This window comes from Eschrichtius robustus, chromosome 3 (genome assembly GCF_028021215.1).
Source record: "Eschrichtius robustus isolate mEscRob2 chromosome 3, mEscRob2.pri, whole genome shotgun sequence".
In the NCBI taxonomy this organism is placed as follows: Eukaryota; Metazoa; Chordata; class Mammalia; order Artiodactyla; family Eschrichtiidae; genus Eschrichtius; species Eschrichtius robustus.
The window spans coordinates 136,226,117-136,241,066 of record NC_090826.1 but is presented as its reverse complement, the minus strand read 5'-3'; positions in this window follow the sequence as shown (position 1 = coordinate 136,241,066).

Below are 14,950 nucleotides of genomic sequence, written 5' to 3'. Positions count from 1 at the left end.
AACTCGTCATAGAGCATTGTGATGAAAGTGGTCATGGAGGCTTGTGATGAAAGGGGTTATGTAGGATTGTGATGACAAGGGCAGGGAGCATGGTGAAGACCACAACATGTAGCATTGTGAGGACAGAGGTCATGGAGCATTGTGATGAAAGCAGTCATGGAGCGTTGTCATGGGAAGGGCCATGGAGCATTGTGATGACAAGGGTCATTTAACATTGTGATGAAAAGGGTCATGTAGGATTGTGATGACAAGGGCATGGAGCCTGGAGAAGATCACAGCACGGAGTATTGTAATGAGAGGGGTCATGGAGCATTGTGATGAAAAGAATCAGGGAGCATTGTGATGACAAGGGTCATGGAGTATTGTGATGACACAGGCCAAGGTGCATTGTGATGAAAGGGGTCATGGATCATTTTGATGGAAGTGGTAATGCATTATTTTGATGATAGGGGATATGGATCATTGTGATGACAGGGGGCAAGGAGCATTGTGATGAAAGACGTACTGGAGTATTGTAATGAAAGGGGTCATGGATTATTGTGAGGAAAGTGATCATGGAGCATTGTGGTGTCATGGGTCATGGAGAATTGTGATGATGAGGGCCATGGAGCATTGTGATGACAGGTATCATGGAGCATTGTGATGAATATTGTCATGGAGCTTTGTGATGACAAGCGCCATGGGCCATTGTGATGACAAGGGGCATGGACCACTGTGATGACAGGGGTCATGGAGCATTGGGATAAGAGGGGCCATGGAGCATTGTGATGAAAGTGGTACTGGAGCATTGTGTTGAAAAGGGTCATGTATTATTGTCATGATAGTGATCATGGATTATTGTGATGATAGCGATCATGGAGTATTGTGAGGAAAGTAGTCATGATGCCTTGTGATGACACGGGGCATGGAGCATTGTGATGAGAGGGGCCATGGAGCATTTTGATGAAAATCGTCATGGAGCATTGTGATTAAAGGGGTCATGGAGCATTGTAGTGAAACATTTCATGGAGCATTGTGATGCATGTTGTCATGGAGCATTGTGATGACATTGGGCATGGAGCATTGTGATGAAAACCGCCGTGGAGCATTTTGATGACAAGGGCTTCTTAGCATTGTGATGAAATGGGTCATGGAGATTTGTAATGAATGTGGTCATGGAGCATTGTGGTGTCATGGGTCATGGAGAATTGTGATGATGAGGGCCATGGAGCATTGTGATGACAGGTATCATGGAGCATTGTGATGAATATTGTCATGGAGCTTTGTGATGACAAGCGCCATTGAGCATTGTGATGACATGGGCCTTTTAGCATTGTGATGAACCGTGTCATGGAGCTTTGTGATGAATGTGGTCTTGGAGCATTGTGATGAGAGTGGGCAAGGAGCATTGTGATGACAAGCGCCATGGACTATTGTGATGACAAGGGGCATGGAGCATTGTGATGACACGAGCCAAGGTGCATTGTGATGAAAGGGGTCATGGATCATTGTGATGATAGCGATCATGGAGCATTATGATGAAAGCGGTCATGGAGCATTGTATTGAAATGGGTCATGGAGCATTGTGATGACAAGCGCCATGGAGCATTTTGATGAAAAGAGCCGTTTAGCATTGTGATGAAACGTGTCATGGAGCTTTGTGATGAATGTGGTCCTGGAGAATTGTGATGACAAGTAGCATGAAGCATTGTGATGAAACGGGTCACGGAGCATTGTGATGTCAGAGGTCATGAAGCATTATGATGACAAGGGCTATGGAGCATTGTGATGACAGGGGCCATGGAGAATTGTGATGACAGGGGTCATGGAGCATTGTGATGACAGGGGTTATGGAGCATTGTGATGACAGGGGTTATGGAGCATTGTGACTATAGGGGGCATTCAATATGTTGATGATAGTGGTCATGGGGCATTGTGATGACAGGGGGCATCGAGTATTTTGATGAAAGTCATACTGGAGCATTTTGATGAAAGGGGTCATGGATTATTGTCATGAAAAGGATCATGGTGCATTGTGATGACAGGGGGCCTAGAGCATTGTGATGAAAGGCGTACTGGAGCATTGTGTTGTCATGTGTCATGGGGAATTCTGATGTCAATGGCCATGGAGCCTTGTGATGACATGGGTCATGGAGCGTTGTCATGACAAGGTCATGGAGGATCGTGATGACAGGTGTTATGGAGCATTCTGCTGACAAGGGCCACGGAGCCTTGGGATGACAGGGGTCATAGGGCAGTGTGATGACAGGGGTCATAAATCTTTTTGAAGACAGGGGTCATGGAGCATTGTGATGAAAGGGGTCATGGAGCATTGTGACGATGAGGGCCATGGAGAGTTGTGATGACAGGTATCGTGGAGCATTGTGATGAAAAGGGCCATGGAGCTTTGTGATGACAGGGGTCACAGGGCATTGTGATGGCAGGGGGCATGGAGCATTGTGATAAAAGGCATACTGGAGTGTTGTGATGAAAGGGGTAATGGATTATTGTGATGAAAGTGATCATGGAGCATTGTGATGACAGGGGTCATGGAGCATTGTGAGGAAAGTGGTCAGGGAGCATTGTGATGAAAGTGGTAATGCAGCATTGTGATAAAAGTGGTCATGGGTCTTTGTGATGACAGGGGGCATGGAGCAATGTGTTGACAAGGGCCATGGTGCATTGTGGTGAAAGCAGTCATGGAGCATTGTGATGACAAGGGCCATGGATAATTGTGAAGTCAGTGGTCATGGAGCATTGTGACAACAAGGCCCATGAAGCATTGTGATGACAGTTGTCATGGAGCATTGTGATGAATGTGGTAATGGAGCATTGTGATGACAAGCGCCATTGAGCATTGTAATGACATGGGCCTTTAGCATTGTGATGAAACCTGTCATGGAGCTTTGTGATTAATGTGCTCATGGAGCATTGTGATGTCAGTGGGCATGGAGCTTTGTGATGAAAAGCACCATGGACCATTGTGATGACAATGGGCATGGACCACTGTGATGACAGGGGTCATGGAGCATTGGGATAACAGGGGCCATGGAGCATTGTGATGAAAGTGGTACTGGAGCATTGTGTTGAAAAGGGTCATGTATTATTGTGATGATAGTGATCATGGATTATTGTGATGATAGCGCTCATAGAGCATTGTGAGGAAGGCGGTCATGGAGCATTGTGATGAAATGGGTCATTGAGCATAGGAATGAAAAGAGTCATGGAGCATTGTGATAACATGGCTCATGGAGCATTGTGATGACAAGGGCCATAGAGCTTTGTGATAACAAGGTTCATGGAGAGTTGTAATGACACGGGCCAAGGAGCATTGTGATGAAAGGGGTGATGGAGCATTGGGATGAAACTCGTCATAGAGCATTGTGATGAAAGTGGTCATGGAGGCTTGTGATGAAAGGGGTCATGTAGGATTGTGATGACAAGGGCAGGGAGCATGGTGAAGACCACAACATGGAGCATTGTGATGACAGAGGTCATGGAGCATTGTGATGAAAGCAGTCATGGAGCATTGTCATGGGAAGGGCCATGGAGCATTGTGATGACAAGGGTCATTTAACATTGTGATGAAAAGGGTCATGTAGGATTGTGATGACAAGGGCATGGAGCCTGGAGAAGATCACAGCACGGAGTATTGTAATGAGAGGGGTCATGGAGCATTGTGATGAAAAGAATCAGGGAGCATTGTGATGACAAGGGTCATGGAGTATTGTGATGACACAGGCCAAGGTGCATTGTGATGAAAGGGGTCATGGATCATTTTGATGAAAGGGGTCATGGATCATTTTGATGGAAGTGGTATTGTATTATTTTGATGATAGGGTATATGGATCATTGTGATGACAGGGGGCAAGGAGCATTGTGATGAAAGACGTACTGGAGTATTGTAATGAAAGGGGTCATGGATTATTTTGAGGAAATTGATCATGGAGCATTGTAGTGTCATGGGTCATGGAGAATTGTGATGATGAGGGCCATGGTGCATTGTGATGACAGGTATCATGGAGCATTGTGGTGAATATTATCATGGAGCTTTGTGATGACAAGCGCCATTGAGCATTGTGATGACATGGGCCTTTTAGCATTGTGATGAACCGTGTCATGGAGCTTTGTGATGAATGTGGTCTTGGAGCATTGTGATGGGAGTGGGCATGGAGCATTGTGATGACAAGCGCCATGGACTATTGTGATGACAAGGGGCATGGAGCATTGTGATGACACGAGCCAAGGTGCATTGTGATGAAAGGGGGTCATGGATCATTGTGATGATAGCGATCATGGAGCATTATGCTGAAAGCGGTCATGGAGCATTGTGATGACAAGCGCCATGGAGCATTTTGATGAAAAGAGCCGTTTAGCATTGTGATGAAACGTGTCATGGAGCTTTGTGATGAATGTGGTCCTGGAGAATTGTGATGACAAGGAGCATGAAGCATTGTGATGAAACGGGTCACGGAGCATTGTGATTTCAGGGGTCATGAAGCATTGTGATGACAAGGGCTATGGAGCATTGTGATGACAGGGGCCATGGAGAATTGTGATGACAGGGGTCATGGAGCATTGTGATGACAGGGGTTATGGAGCATTGTGATGACAGGGGTTATGGAGCATTGTGACTACAGGGGGCATTGAATATGTTGATGACAGTGGTCATGGGGCATTGTGATGACAGGGGGCATCGAGTATTGTGATGAAAGGCATACTGGAGCATTGTGATGAAAGGGGTCATGGATTATTGTCATGAAAAGGATCATGGTGCATTGTGATGACAGGGGGCCTAGAGCATTGTGATGAAAGGCGTACTGGAGCATTGTGTTGTCATGTGTCATGGGGAATTCTGATGTCAATGGCCATGGAGCCTTGTGATGACAGGGGTCATGGAGCGTTGTCATGACAAGGTCATGGAGGATCGTGATGACAGGTGTTATGGAGCATTCTGATGACAAGGGCCACGGAGCCTTGGGATGACAGGGGTCATACGGCAGTGTGATGACAGGGGTCATAAAAATTTTGAAGACAGGGGTCATGGAGCATTGTGATGAAAGGGGTCATGGAGCATTGTGACGACGAGAGCCATGGAGAGTTGTGATGACAGGTATCGTGGAGCATTGTGATGAAAAGGGCCATGGAGCTTTGTGATGACTGTGGTCACAGGGCATTGTGATGGCAGGGGTCATGGAGCATTGTGAGGAAAGTGGTCAGGGAGCATTGTGATGAAAGTGGTAATTCAGCATTGTGATAAAAGTGGTCATGGGTCTTTGTGATGACAGGGGGCATGGAGCAATGTGTTGACAAGGGCCATGGTGCATTGTGGTGAAAGCAGGCATGGAGCATTGTGATGACAAGGGCCATGGAGAATTGTGAAGTCAGTGGTCATGGAGCATTGTGACAACAAGGCCCATGAAGCATTGTGATGAAAGTGGTACTGGAGCATTGTGTTGAAAAGTGTCATGTATTATTGTGATGATAGTGATCATGGATTATTGTGATGATAGCGCTCATGGAGCATTGTGAGGAAGGCGGTCATGGAGCATTGTGATGACAAGCGCCATTGAGCATTGTAATGACATGGGCCTTTAGCATTGTGATGAAACCTGTCATGGAGCTTTGTGATTAATGTGCTCATGGAGCATTGTGATGTCAGTGGGCATGGAGCTTTGTGATGAAAAGCACCATGGACCATTGTGATGACAATGGGCATGGACCACTGTGATGACAGGGGTCATGGAGCATTGGGATAACAAGGGCCATGGAGCATTGTGATGAAAGTGGTACTGGAGCATTGTGTTGAAAAGGGTCATGTATTATTGTGATGATAGTGATCATGGATTATTGTGATGATAGCCATCATGGAGCAGTGTGAGGAAAGTAGTCATGATGCCTTGTGATGACACGGGGCATGGAGCATTGTGATGAGAGGGGCCATGGAGCATTTTGATGAAAATCGTCATGGAGCATTGTGATTAAAGGGATCATGGAGCATTGTAGTGAAACATTTCATGGAGCATTGTGATGCATGTGGTCATGGAGCATTGTGATGACATTGGGCATGGAGCATTGTGATGAAAACCGCCGTGGAGCATTTTGATGACAAGGGCTTTTTAGCATTGTGATGAAATGGGTCATGGAGATTTGTAATGAATGTGGTCATGGAGCATTGTGGTGTCATGGGTCATGGAGAATTGTGATGATGAGGGCCATGGAGCATTGTGATGACAGGTATCATGGAGCATTGTGATGAATATTGTCATGGAGCTTTGTGATGACAAGCGCCATTGAGCATTGTGATGACATGGGCCTTTTAGCATTCTGATGAACCGTGTCATGGAGCTTTGTGATGAATGTGGTCTTGGAGCATTGTGATGAGAGTGGGCATGGAGCATTGTGATGACAAGCGCCATGGACTATTGTGATGGCAAGGGGCATGGAGCATTGTGATGACACGAGCCAAGGTGCATTGTGATGAAAGGGGTCATGGATCATTGTGATGATAGCGATCATGGAGCATTATGCTGAAAGCGGTCATGGAGCATTGTGTTGAAATGGGTCATGGAGCATTGTGATGACAAGCGCCATGGAGCTTTTTGATGAAAAGAGCCGTTTAGCATTGTGATGAAACGTGTCATGGAGCTTTGTGATGAATGTGGTCCTGGAGAATTGTGATGACAAGGAGCATGAAGCATTGTGATGAAACGGGTCACGGAGCATTGTGATGTCAGAGGTCATGAAGCATTATGATGACAAGGGCTATGGAGCATTGTGATGACAGGGGCGATGGAGAATTGTGATGACAGGGGTCATGGAGCATTGTGATGACAGGGGTTATGGAGCATTGTGACTATAGGGGGCATTGAATATGTTGATGATAGTGGTCATGGGGCATTGTGATGACAGGGGGCTTCGAGTATTGTGATGAAAGTCATACTGGAGCATTGTGATGAAAGGGGTCATGGATTATTGTCATGAAAAGGATCATGGTGCATTGTGATGACAGGGGGCCTAGAGCATTGTGATGAAAGGCGTACTGGAGCATTGTGTTGTCATGTGTCATGGGGAATTCTGATGTCAATGGCCATGGAGCCTTGTGATGACATGGATCATGGTGCGTTGTCATGACAAGGTCATGGAGGATCGTGATGACAGGTGTTATGGAGCATTCTGCTGACAAGGGCCACGGAGCCTTGGGATGACAGGGGTCATAGGGCAGTGTGATGACAGGGGTCATAAAACTTTTTGAAGACAGGGGTCATGGAGCATTGTGATGAAAGGGGTCATGGAGCATTGTGACGATGAGGGCCATGGAGAGTTGTGATGACAGGTATCGTGGAGCATTGTGATGAAAAGGGCCATGGAGCTTTGTGATGACAGGGGTCACAGGGCATTGTGATGGCAGGGGGCATGGAGCATTGTGATAAAAGGCATACTGGAGTGTTGTGATGAAAGGGGTAATGGATTATTGTGATGAAAGGGATCATGGAGCATTGTGATGACAGGGGTCATGGAGCATTGTGAGGAAAGTGGTCAGGGAGCATTGTGATGAAAGTGGTAATGCAGCATTGTGATAAAAGTGGTCATGGGTCTTTGTGATGACAGGGGGCATGGAGCAATGTGTTGACAAGGGCCATGGTGCATTGTGGTGAAAGCAGTCATGGAGCATTGTGATGACAAGGGCCATGGAGAATTGTGAAGTCAGTGGTCATGGAGCATTGTGACAACAAGGCCCATGAAGCATTGTGATGACAGTTGTCATGGAGCATTGTGATGAATGTGGTAATGGAGCATTGTGATGACAAGCGCCATTGAGCATTGTAATGACATGGGCCTTTAGCATTGTGATGAAACCTGTCATGGAGCTTTGTGATTAATATGCTCATGGAGCATTGTGATGTCAGTGGGCATGGAGCTTTGTGATGAAAAGCACCATGGACCATTGTGATGACAATGGGCATGGACCACTGTGATGACAGGGGTCATGGAGCATTGGGATAACAGGGGCCATGGAGCATTGTGATGAAAGTGGTACTGGAGCATTGTGTTGAAAAGGGTCATGTATTATTGTGATGATAGTGATCATGGATTATTGTGATGATAGCGCTCATGGAGCATTGTGAGGAAGGCGGTCATGGAGCATTGTGATGAAATGGGTCATTGAGCATAGGAATGAAAAGAGTCATGGAGCATTGTGATAACATGGCTCATGGAGCATTGTGATGACAAGGGCCATAGAGCTTTGTGATAACAAGGTTCATGGAGAGTTGTAATGACACGGGCCAAGGAGCATTGTGATGAAAGGGGTGATGGAGCATTGGGATGAAACTCGTCATAGAGCATTGTGATGAAAGTGGTCATGGAGGCTTGTGATGAAAGGGGTCATGTAGGATTGTGATGACAAGGGCAGGGAGCATGGTGAAGACCACAACATGGAGCATTGTGATGACAGAGGTCATGGAGCATTGTGATGAAAGCAGTCATGGAGCGTTGTCATGGGAAGGGCCAAGGAGCATTGTGATGACAAGGGTCATTTAACATTGTGATGAAAAGGGTCAAGTAGGATTGTGATGACAAGGGCATGGAGCCTGGAGAAGATCACAGCACGGAGTATTGTAATGAGAGGGGTCATGGAGCATTGTGAGGAAAAGAATCAGGGAGCATTGTGATGACAAGGGTCATGGAGTATTGTGATGAAACAGGCCAAGGTGCATTGTGATGAAAGGGGTCATGGATCATTTTGATGGAAGTGGTAATGCATTATTTTGATGATAGGGGATATGGATCATTTTGATGACAGGGGGCAAGGAGCATTGTGATGAAAGACGTACTGGAGTATTGTAATGAAAGGGGTCATGGATTCTTGTGAGGAAAGTGATCATGGAGCATTGTGGTGTCATGGGTCATGGAGAATTGTGATGATGAGGGCCATGGAGCATTGTGATGACAGGTATCATGGAGCATTGTGATGAATATTGTCATGGAGCTTTGTGATAACAAGCGCCATGGGCCATTGTGATGACAAGGGGCATGGACCACTGTGATGACAGGGGTCATGGAGCATTGGGATAACAGGGGCCATGGAGCATTGTGATGAAAGTGGTACTGGAGCATTGTGTTGAAAAGGGTCATGTATTATTGTCATGATAGTGATCATGGATTATTGTGATGATAGCGATCATGGAGCATTGTGAGGAAAGTAGTCATGATGCCTTGTGATGACACGGGGCATGGAGCATTGTGATGAGAGGGGCCATGGAGCATTTTGATGAAAATCGTCATGGAGCATTGTGATTAAAGGGATCATGGAGCATTGTAGTGAAACATTTCATGGAGTATTGTGATGCATGTGGTCATGGAGCATTGTGATGACATTGGGCATGGAGCATTGTGATGAAAACCGCCGTGGAGCATTTTGATGACAAGGGCTTTTTAGCATTGTGATGAAATGGGTCATGGAGATTTGTAATGAATGTGGTCATGGAGCATAGTGGTGTCATGGGTCATGGAGAATTGTGATGATGAGGGCCATGGAGCATTGTGATGACAGGTATCATGGAGCATTGTGATGAATATTGTCATGGAGCTTTGTGATGACAAGCGCCATTGAGCATTGTGATGACATGGGCCTTTTAGCATTCTGATGAACCGTGTCATGGAGCTTTGTGATGAATGTGGTCTTGGAGCATTGTGATGAGAGTGGGCATGGAGCATTGTGATGACAAGCACCATGGACTATTGTGATGACAAGGGGCATGGAGCATTGTGATGACACGAGCCAAGGTGCATTGTGATGAAAGGGGTCATGGATCATTGTGATGATAGCGATCATGGAGCATTATGCTGAAAGCGGTCATGGAGCATTGTGTTGAAATGGGTCATGGAGCATTGTGATGACAAGCGCCATGGAGCATTTTGATGAAAAGAGCCGTTTAGCATTGTGATGAAACGTGTCATGGAGCTTTGTGATGAATGTGGTCCTGGAGAATTGTGATGACAAGGAGCATGAAGCATTGTGATGAAACGGGTCACGGAGCATTGTGATGTCAGAGGTCATGAAGCATTATGATGACAAGGGCTATGGAGCATTGTGATGACAGGGGCGATGGAGAATTGTGATGACAGGGGTCATGGAGCATTGTGATGACAGGGGTTATGGAGCATTGTGACTATAGGGGGCATTGAATATGTTGATGATAGTGGTCATGGGGCATTGTGATGACAGGGGGCATCGAGTATTGTGATGAAAGTCATACTGGAGCATTGTGATGAAAGGGGTCATGGATTATTGTCATGAAAAGGATCATGGTGCATTGTGATGACAGGGGGCCTAGAGCATTGTGATGAAAGGCGTACTGGAGCATTGTGTTGTCATGTGTCATGGGGAATTCTGATGTCAATGGCCATGGAGCCTTGTGATGACATGGGTCATGGTGCGTTGTCATGACAAGGTCATGGAGGATCGTGATGACAGGTGTTATGGAGCATTCTGCTGACAAGGGCCACGGAGCCTTGGGATGACAGGGGTCATAGGGCAGTGTGATGACAGGGGTCATAAAACTTTTTGAAGACAGGGGTCATGGAGCATTGTGATGAAAGGGGTCATGGAGCATTGTGACGATGAGGGCCATGGAGAGTTGTGATGACAGGTATCGTGGAGCATTGTGATGAAAAGGGCCATGGAGCTTTGTGATGACAGGGGTCACAGGGCATTGTGATGGCAGGGGGCATGGAGCATTGTGATAAAAGGCATACTGGAGTGTTGTGATGAAAGGGGTAATGGATTATTGTGATGAAAGGGATCATGGAGCATTGTGATGACAGGGGTCATGGAGCATTGTGAGGAAAGTGGTCAGGGAGCATTGTGATGAAAGTGGTAATGCAGCATTGTGATAAAAGTGGTCATGGGTCTTTGTGATGACAGGGGGCATGGAGCAATGTGTTGACAAGGGCCATGGTGCATTGTGGTGAAAGCAGTCATGGAGCATTGTGATGACAAGGGCCATGGAGAATTGTGAAGTCAGTGGTCATGGAGCATTGTGACAACAAGGCCCATGAAGCATTGTGATGACAGTTGTCATGGAGCATTGTGATGAATGTGGTAATGGAGCATTGTGATGACAAGCGCCATTGAGCATTGTAATGACATGGGCCTTTAGCATTGTGATGAAACCTGTCATGGAGCTTTGTGATTAATATGCTCATGGAGCATTGTGATGTCAGTGGGCATGGAGCTTTGTGATGAAAAGCACCATGGACCATTGTGATGACAATGGGCATGGACCACTGTGATGACAGGGGTCATGGAGCATTGGGATAACAGGGGCCATGGAGCATTGTGATGAAAGTGGTACTGGAGCATTGTGTTGAAAAGGGTCATGTATTATTGTGATGATAGTGATCATGGATTATTGTGATGATAGCGCTCATGGAGCATTGTGAGGAAGGCGGTCATGGAGCATTGTGATGAAATGGGTCATTGAGCATAGGAATGAAAAGAGTCATGGAGCATTGTGATAACATGGCTCATGGAGCATTGTGATGACAAGGGCCATAGAGCTTTGTGATAACAAGGTTCATGGAGAGTTGTAATGACACGGGCCAAGGAGCATTGTGATGAAAGGGGTGATGGAGCATTGGGATGAAACTCGTCATAGAGCATTGTGATGAAAGTGGTCATGGAGGCTTGTGATGAAAGGGGTCATGTAGGATTGTGATGACAAGGGCAGGGAGCATGGTGAAGACCACAACATGGAGCATTGTGATGACAGAGGTCATGGAGCATTGTGATGAAAGCAGTCATGGAGCGTTGTCATGGGAAGGGCCAAGGAGCATTGTGATGACAAGGGTCATTTAACATTGTGATGAAAAGGGTCAAGTAGGATTGTGATGACAAGGGCATGGAGCCTGGAGAAGATCACAGCACGGAGTATTGTAATGAGAGGGTTCATGGAGCATTGTGATGAAAAGAATCAGGGAGCATTGTGATGACAAGGGTCATGGAGTATTGTGATGAAACAGGCCAAGGTGCATTGTGATGAAAGGGGTCATGGATCATTTTGATGGAAGTGGTAATGCATTATTTTGATGATAGGGGATATGGATCATTGTGATGACAGGGGGCAAGGAGCATTGTGATGAAAGACGTACTGGAGTATTGTAATGAAAGGGGTCATGGATTCTTGTGAGGAAAGTGATCATGGAGCATTGTGGTGTCATGGGTCATGGAGAATTGTGATGATGAGGGCCATGGAGCATTGTGATGACAGGTATCATGGAGCATTGTGATGAATATTGTCATGGAGCTTTGTGATGACAAGCGCCATGGGCCATTGTGATGACAAGGGGCATGGACCACTGTGATGACAGGGGTCATGGAGCATTGGGATAACAGGGGCCATGGAGCATTGTGATGAAAGTGGTACTGGAGCATTGTGTTGAAAAGGGTCATGTATTATTGTCATGATAGTGATCATGGATTATTGTGATGATAGCGATCATGGAGCATTGTGAGGAAAGTAGTCATGATGCCTTGTGATGACACGGGGCATGGAGCATTGTGATGAGAGGGGCCATGGAGCATTTTGATGAAAATCGTCATGGAGCATTGTGATTAAAGGGATCATGGAGCATTGTAGTGAAACATTTCATGGAGTATTGTGATGCATGTGGTCATGGAGCATTGTGATGACATTGGGCATGGAGCATTGTGATGAAAACCGCCGTGGAGCATTTTGATGACAAGGGCTTTTTAGCATTGTGATGAAATGGGTCATGGAGATTTGTAATGAATGTGGTCATGGAGCATAGTGGTGTCATGGGTCATGGAGAATTGTGATGATGAGGGCCATGGAGCATTGTGATGACAGGTATCATGGAGCACTGTGATGAATATTGTCATGCAGCTTTGTGATGACAAGCGCCATTGAGCATTGTGATGACATGGGCCTTTTAGCATTCTGATGAACCGTGTCATGGAGCTTTGTGATGAATGTGGTCTTGGAGCATTGTGATGAGACTGGGCATGGAGCATTGTGATGACAAGCACCATGGACTATTGTGATGACAAGGGGCATGTAGCATTGTGATGACACGAGCCAAGGTGCATTGTGATGAAAGGGGTCATGGATCATTGTGATGATAGCGATCATGGAGCATTATGCTGAAAGCGGTCATGGAGCATTGTGTTGAAATGGGTCATGGAGCATTGTGATGACAAGCGCCATGGAGCATTTTGATGAAAAGAGCCGTTTAGCATTGTGATGAAACGTGTCATGGAGCTTTGTGATGAATGTGGTCCTGGAGAATTGTGATGACAAGGAGCATGAAGCATTGTGATGAAACGGGTCACGGAGCATTGTGATGTCTGGGGTCATGAAGCATTGTGATGACAAGGGCTATGGAGCATCGTGATGACAGGGGCCATGGAGAATTGTGATGACAGGGGTCATGGAGCATTGTGATGACAGGGGTTATGGAGCATTGTGACTACAGGGGGCATTGAATATGTTGATGACTGGTCATGGGGCATTGTGATGACAGGGGGCATCGAGTATTGTGATGAAAATCATACTGGAGCATTGTGATGAAAGGGGTCATGGATTATTGTCATGAAAAGGATCATGGTGCATTGTGATGACAGGGGGCCTAGAGTATTGTGATGAAAGGCGTACTGGAGCATTGTGTTGTCAGGTGTCATGGGGAATTCTGATGTCAATGGCCATGGAGCCTTGTGATGACAGGGGTCATGGAGCGTTGTCATGACAAGGTCATGGAGGATCGTGATGACAGGTGTTATGGAGCATTCTGCTGACAAGGGCCACGGAGCCTTGGGATGACAGGGGTCATAGGGCAGTGTGATGACAGGGGTCATAAAACTTTTTGAAGACAGGCGTCATGGAGCATTGTGATGAAAGGGGTCATGGAGCATTGTGACGATGAGGGCCATGGAGAGTTGTGATGACAGGTATCGTGGAGCATTGTGATGAAAAGGGCCATGGAGCTTTGTGATGACAGGGGTCACAGGGCATTGTGATGGCAGGGGGCATGGAGCATTGTGATAAAAGGCATACTGGAGTGTTGTGATGAAAGGGGTAATGGATTATTGTGATGAAAGGGATCATGGAGCATTGTGATGACAGGGGTCATGGAGCATTGTGAGGAAAGTGGTCAGGGAGCATTGTGATGAAAGTGGTAATGCAGCATTGTGATAAAAGTGGTCATGGGTCTTTGTGATGACAGGGGGCATGGAGCAATGTGTTGACAAGGGCCATGGTGCATTGTGGTGAAAGCAGTCATGGAGCATTGTGATGACAAGGGCCATGGAGAATTGTGAAGTCAGTGGTCATGGAGCATTGTGACAACAAGGCCCATGAAGCATTGTGATGACAGTTGTCATGGAGCATTGTGATGAATGTGGTAATGGAGCATTGTGATGACAAGCGCCATTGAGCATTGTAATGACATGGGCCTTTAGCATTGTGATGAAACCTGTCATGGAGCTTTGTGATTAATGTGCTCATGGAGCATTGTGATGTCAGTGGGCATGGAGCTTTGTGATGAAAAGCACCATGGACCATTGTGATGACAATGGGCATGGACCACTGTGATGACAGGGGTCATGGAGCATTGGGATAACAGGGGCCATGGAGCATTGTGATGAAAGTGGTACTGGAGCATTGTGTTGAAAAGGGTCATGTATTATTTTGATGATAGTGATCATGGATTATTGTGATGATAGCGCTCATGGAGCATTGTGAGGAAGGCGGTCATGGAGCATTGTGATGAAATGGGTCATTGAGCATAGGAATGAAAAGAGTCATGGAGCATTGTGATAACATGGCTCATGGAGCATTGTGATGACAAGGGCCATAGAGCTTTGTGATAACAAGGTTCATGGAGAGTTGTAATGACACGGGCCAAGGAGCATTGTGATGAAAGGGGTGATGGAGCATTGGGATGAAAC